This window comes from Toxotes jaculatrix, chromosome 16 (assembly GCF_017976425.1).
Source record: "Toxotes jaculatrix isolate fToxJac2 chromosome 16, fToxJac2.pri, whole genome shotgun sequence".
Taxonomy (NCBI): domain Eukaryota; kingdom Metazoa; phylum Chordata; class Actinopteri; family Toxotidae; genus Toxotes; species Toxotes jaculatrix.
The window spans coordinates 3,045,044-3,050,059 of NC_054409.1; the positions used below are offsets into that span (position 1 = coordinate 3,045,044).

The following is a 5,016-nucleotide window of genomic DNA, read 5'->3' on the forward strand; positions in this document are numbered from 1 at the left end:
AGTGAGTGGACGGAGCGTTGCAAAGTGTTAGTGTGACTGACTCTTGTTGTTTTGTGTTGTGTTTTTCTATCTTTTTTCTTTCCTTCTGTGGTGGGGAATCCTCCCCTACCCTAGGTGGTGCTGCTGAGTGCAGCGTTGAGCTAGTCCCTCCTAACTCCTCTTAATCAGGAACAAGTTATCTAAGACACCTGTGATGTTTTGTCTCTCTCTCTGCCTCCTGCTCTGTCCTTGCTGTGGCTGTCCAGGTGCTGCGTTGCTTGTTAGGGGTTTTGATACTAGTTTTTAACATCCTGTGGTGAGTTGGCCTGTGACTGTTCAGTGTGAACTCTGTTAATGGTGTTTCTCCCCCTTCTTTTTAGGCTCACCGGCACTATTGTTGATTTTGCCCTTAGTTCACCTGTTTTGCCCTTGGTGAACTTTGTTTGACCTTAGTTTAACCTTTGTGTACTTGTTTAGATTTATCTTTTACATGTAGTTTTGGCTGGTAGATTTAGTTTGACCTTTTGTTTTTGACTTTTGCCTTGAGTTTAGGTTACCGCTTTTCTTTTCACCATGTTTTCATTTAATAGTTTAGTTCTTGTTGTGATTCTAAGGATTCACACTGTGCCTAATGAGTGACCAGGATTTATTTATCATTTATTTCTCTGTATGCACATGTAAATATAAAACAAGGAAGATTTTTACATGAGAGGAGAAATGTTGAAGATATGAAATAAAATTAGAATTGTTTTGAATGTAAAAACATTTGGGATTTTACTGTGAGAGTCTTTCCTGGTGTTAATAATCCATATCTTTTTTTTAAATTGTCTTTAAATGAAATTTACCGGCTAAATTTATGGGTTTTTTTTTTTTAAATGATATCATATTTTCAGTTGGAAACTTTATTTCATTGTTTGCGTGTGTCCGGTTTAGTCCCCACCTCCGCAACGCTCTAATTGGTTGGCGGGTCTTCGTCCAAACATGCCCTATAAATATTCTTCACTTTCGATTGCTGGCGTGGTTTTCTCTGACAAACACTGATCGAGGCTTTTTGCTGAGATTTTCACTGAAGGATTCCTTTGGATTTTTTTTTACACACATACACTCACATATCACATATCACATTACACTCCACACACACACACCATTTTACACACATTTTTTCATGGTTTTGTTGCAGACATGAACTTCGCTCATGGTGAGTACTAAGCTCTGTGGTTGGAGCTCGCTTGTGTTATGGTCATTTTTATAAATGTTAAGTAGTGTTTGTGTGTTCCTGTTTGTTAGAACATGTTAGTAGTGTGTGTTACCTCCAATGTTTTCATAGTAGCTCGAGTGAATGCGGTGTGTGTGTGTGTGTCTGTCTGTCTGTGTGTGTGTGTGTGTGTGTGTGAGAGGAACACACACAAAGTCGTTTAGCAGTATATAAAAAAAAAAGTGGTATATTTCAGTTGAAAACGCTTTTGGAAGGTAACTGAATGTGTAAAGCAATGTACGAACCACCCATTAAACTGGAATACAAACAAATAAATATACACGGCTGTGCTTTTAGGAGTTTTCTATGTAGCATTTGTTTATTGTGTGATGTCACACTGAGTGTATCCTACCTCCGTTGTTTGGCTTTGTCTTGCTTGCCTTTATGTATTATGAGAGTTAACAAGCTAGTGTGTTTTCTCCACCTGAAAGAAACATACATCGTGTAATACAGAGTACAGAAGTCATTGTTTTATTATACATGCATTGTCAGTAAAGAGATTCTTCCTACCCATGTAATATTTTTAATGTTTCTGAGGCTGGAAACATTAAAAATATTGGATGCCATGTGGTAAGGGTTACCGTCGCTCCCAGGCAGGGAAGAGGAGGATGGAGCAACAACAGACTTGTTGTTACACCTCAGTACAGTCAGGATGTGTTTTTTTTTTAAGCTAGAATTTTGTGAAACAAATAACAGGTCATGGCAGTGGCTGGCACCACAAACCGGAGCAATGGCTTTTGGGCATTTGGGTTAGGGTTTTTTGTTCTCAGTCTAACAGAAATGTTGTTTCTCCCTTTGTTGCAGTTTGTCCTTCTTGTTCTTCCTCCCATTTGCGATCCATTGCAGATGGTATTGTGAACATGCCAGGGGGTTGCCTGTCCTTTGGCGTCATGTCCACACCAGGAGCATGTGCTGATATGCTCAGGACCAAAGTTGTGCTTTCTGTGAGTCTTCTGATTCCTGATGCTGTCTGTCAAAGCTCCTGGGAACAACCTGACAGCCAGTAGGACAGTTAATGAGGCAGGAGCAGCTTTTGTACAGTACCTGACAACTGTTTGAAGTAAATGGCCAAAGGTAGCTATTTATTTATTTATTTATTTCAATATAAGCAACATCTGTAGGTGGAATATACTTTTGTAATGATGGCCGATTGTTTTCTGCAGGTATTTGTGGTTGATTTTGTGCCGTGCTTGACAATCCAAGCTGACTATCAGGAGTTGCTCCGACAGGAATTCCAATGTGTGGCAGCACGTCTTGGTATGAATTATTATACCACTGTGTGCAATTGTTTTATATTTATATAACGTATATGTCTTAATGAGAGAATGTGTTTATTTGAAATGTATTTTATTATTGTAATAACTATTGAAGTGGTCTAACTTTCTGTGATTTGTTTTTGTTCAGGAGTCGAGTATTACCACCAAGCAAACCACTTCCCTCTGGACTGTCCTGAGCTGTGGTGGGCTGATGGTGTAAGTACAATATGTTTATATTTATATGGGAAGTGCTTAATTATAGGTAACAATGAAGGTAATAATCTGTTATTTTCTCATTGTTTTTGCAGGTCCACCTCAGTGATGATATGAGGACTGGGTTAACCTGCAGCCAACCTTCAACTAGAGACACCACCACCTGCAGCACAGATGCAGCGTCCGGTGTCTCCTAAGCCAAGGGTTGTTCCCTGCATAGTTGTGAAGGGAAAGGTTCCTGCTCCACAACCACCCCCTCCTGAATGGATAGTTGTGCAATGATGCTGCATCTTCTGCTGTTGGTCCTTTAGGGACTCCTTGTAAGACAGAGAAGATTGTGGGTGATGGGAACAGTTTTTTTTTTTTTTTTTCAGGGCTGTTAGTAAGGCCATTAGCATTGCCCAAAGGGGGGCAAAATGGAGTACATGGACCAGTGACCTGTGTTCCTGCCAACGTTGTAAACACAACCAATCTGCTGCCTTGTTCTAACATGGAAGGGTCTTTGTTGCGTGTTAAATTAAAGTAACACGAGTAAATCTTTTGCAGGATGAAGAAGCTCTGAAGAAATTGTTAGAGTTTGATGATGGTTATCGTTTCCTTAAACCTATTAGAGGTACTCCTGCTTTTTGGCAGGGAGCACAGTGTGACCTACTGGCCTGTGTGCATCAGCTTGGTGTTCCCACTTGGTTTTGCTTGTCTCCATTTGATGTCTCCATTGCATCCTATTGGTAAGATTAGATTATTTTGATAGGATAGAGTTTCAGCAGCGTGGTTCCCCACATGTTCACTGTTTGTTTTGAGTTGAGGGTACGCCTGTGATAGATAGGGATAGTGATGAAGAGGTAGTTCAGTTTATTGATAAATATGTAACGTGTGGACTAGTGTGGACAGATGATGATGTATTATTGGACACTGTCACATCTGTTCAGCAGCACTCGAAGCAACACTCAAAAACATGTAAGAAAAATAAGACAGTGTGTCGTTTCAGCTTCCCTAGGCCAGTGTCAGAGCGAACTGTTATCAGTCACAAACCTGACATGGTTGAAGTTGAGTGTACTTGTCCACCACACATAACTCTTTGTGCATGTGCTGTTAAGCAAAACATCATGAAGAAAGAAGGAGCATTTTAGATTTTATCTGCCAGTAAGACTGCACTCTCAGATGAGAACTGCTCATTTGATAGTGTAGCACAGTTGTTTCATAGTGTAGGTGTGAGTCAGGAGTTATATGAGACTCCGCACCAACGGGTGTGTAGGAATACGCTGTTACAATGTTGTGTTGAAGCGGCAAGTTACTGAAGCTTAGATTAATCAGTATAGTAGGCCTTTGTTAAAGTGTTGGAATGTGAATTTAGATATCCAGTCTGTTGTGGACACTTATGCGTGTGTTGTTTATATCATTTCTTACATCTCTAAGGCAGAGAAAGAGATGGGTTTGTTGTTAGGAAAGTTGTTGTTGTGCCCAGAAAGAGGCACAAAAAGACGCCAATGTAAGAAGCTAAAGAAGCTTTAAAAAGCCTTGGCAGTGTGTATTTACACAACAGGGATGTCAGTGCTCAGGAGGCAGTTTATAGGTTGAGTAACATGCACCTGAAGGAGACTCTGAAGGGGACAATAAGTAGTTAAGATGAGTTTGCCTTTGAGTGTGTTGAGGAAGAAGGTGCTGTTACTACAGATGAGATGTGGATGACAGGTTTTGTTGATAGAAATAAGAACAGGCCAAATGACAGCACTTTTGATGATGTGTCTCTGGCGTCTTTTGCCTCTGAATATTGTGTCCTGTCTAAGAGTGAGAAATGTGTCATGGATAGAATTAAGTAATGGTTGTGGATTTATAGCTAAAAGAACACAAACACAGCCAGCAGTTGTCCATTATGCTCACTTTTCACTCACAAAGAGAAGTTCTGAGAAGTTTTACCAGAGGATTCTGCAGTTGTTTCTGCCACACACAGTTGATATACGGTTAATCCATTTCAACTGTGAATCTCAGGAGGTCTATGAGTCACACCAGGTCAGGTTTAGGGATGGATCACTACATTCTGTTAAGTCTGTAGTTGATCTGAATAGGAGCATGTTTGAGAAGGAGACAGAGGATTTAGAAAACATTCAGAGTAGCATAGATTGTGATGGTGTTGTAGAAGATTTTTAGTGTGAGCTCTGTCCACAGCAGGAATTAGAGCATTTAGAGAGCATAGATGAGTTAAAGGAAAGAACACAGTCTGTGTTTAGCTCTTGTTCGGTCTCTTAATGAGGCACAGTTTCTGTTTTCTACCAAATTAGACAGAGGTGTTTAGAGAAGGTTAATGGTAAAAAT

At 40.2% G+C, this 5,016-nt stretch overlaps 1 long non-coding RNA gene across 1 annotated transcript; it reads left to right on the forward strand.

Annotated features, from left to right (window-relative positions):
* The first annotated feature begins 2,183 nt into the window (after positions 1-2,183).
* LOC121195369 lies at positions 2,184-2,885 on the forward strand. Its single transcript, XR_005895464.1, has 4 exons — positions 2,184-2,308; positions 2,398-2,491; positions 2,639-2,706; positions 2,799-2,885. It is a non-coding gene; the product is annotated as an uncharacterized LOC121195369 (long non-coding RNA).
* The last annotated feature ends 2,131 nt before the right edge of the window (positions 2,886-5,016 follow it).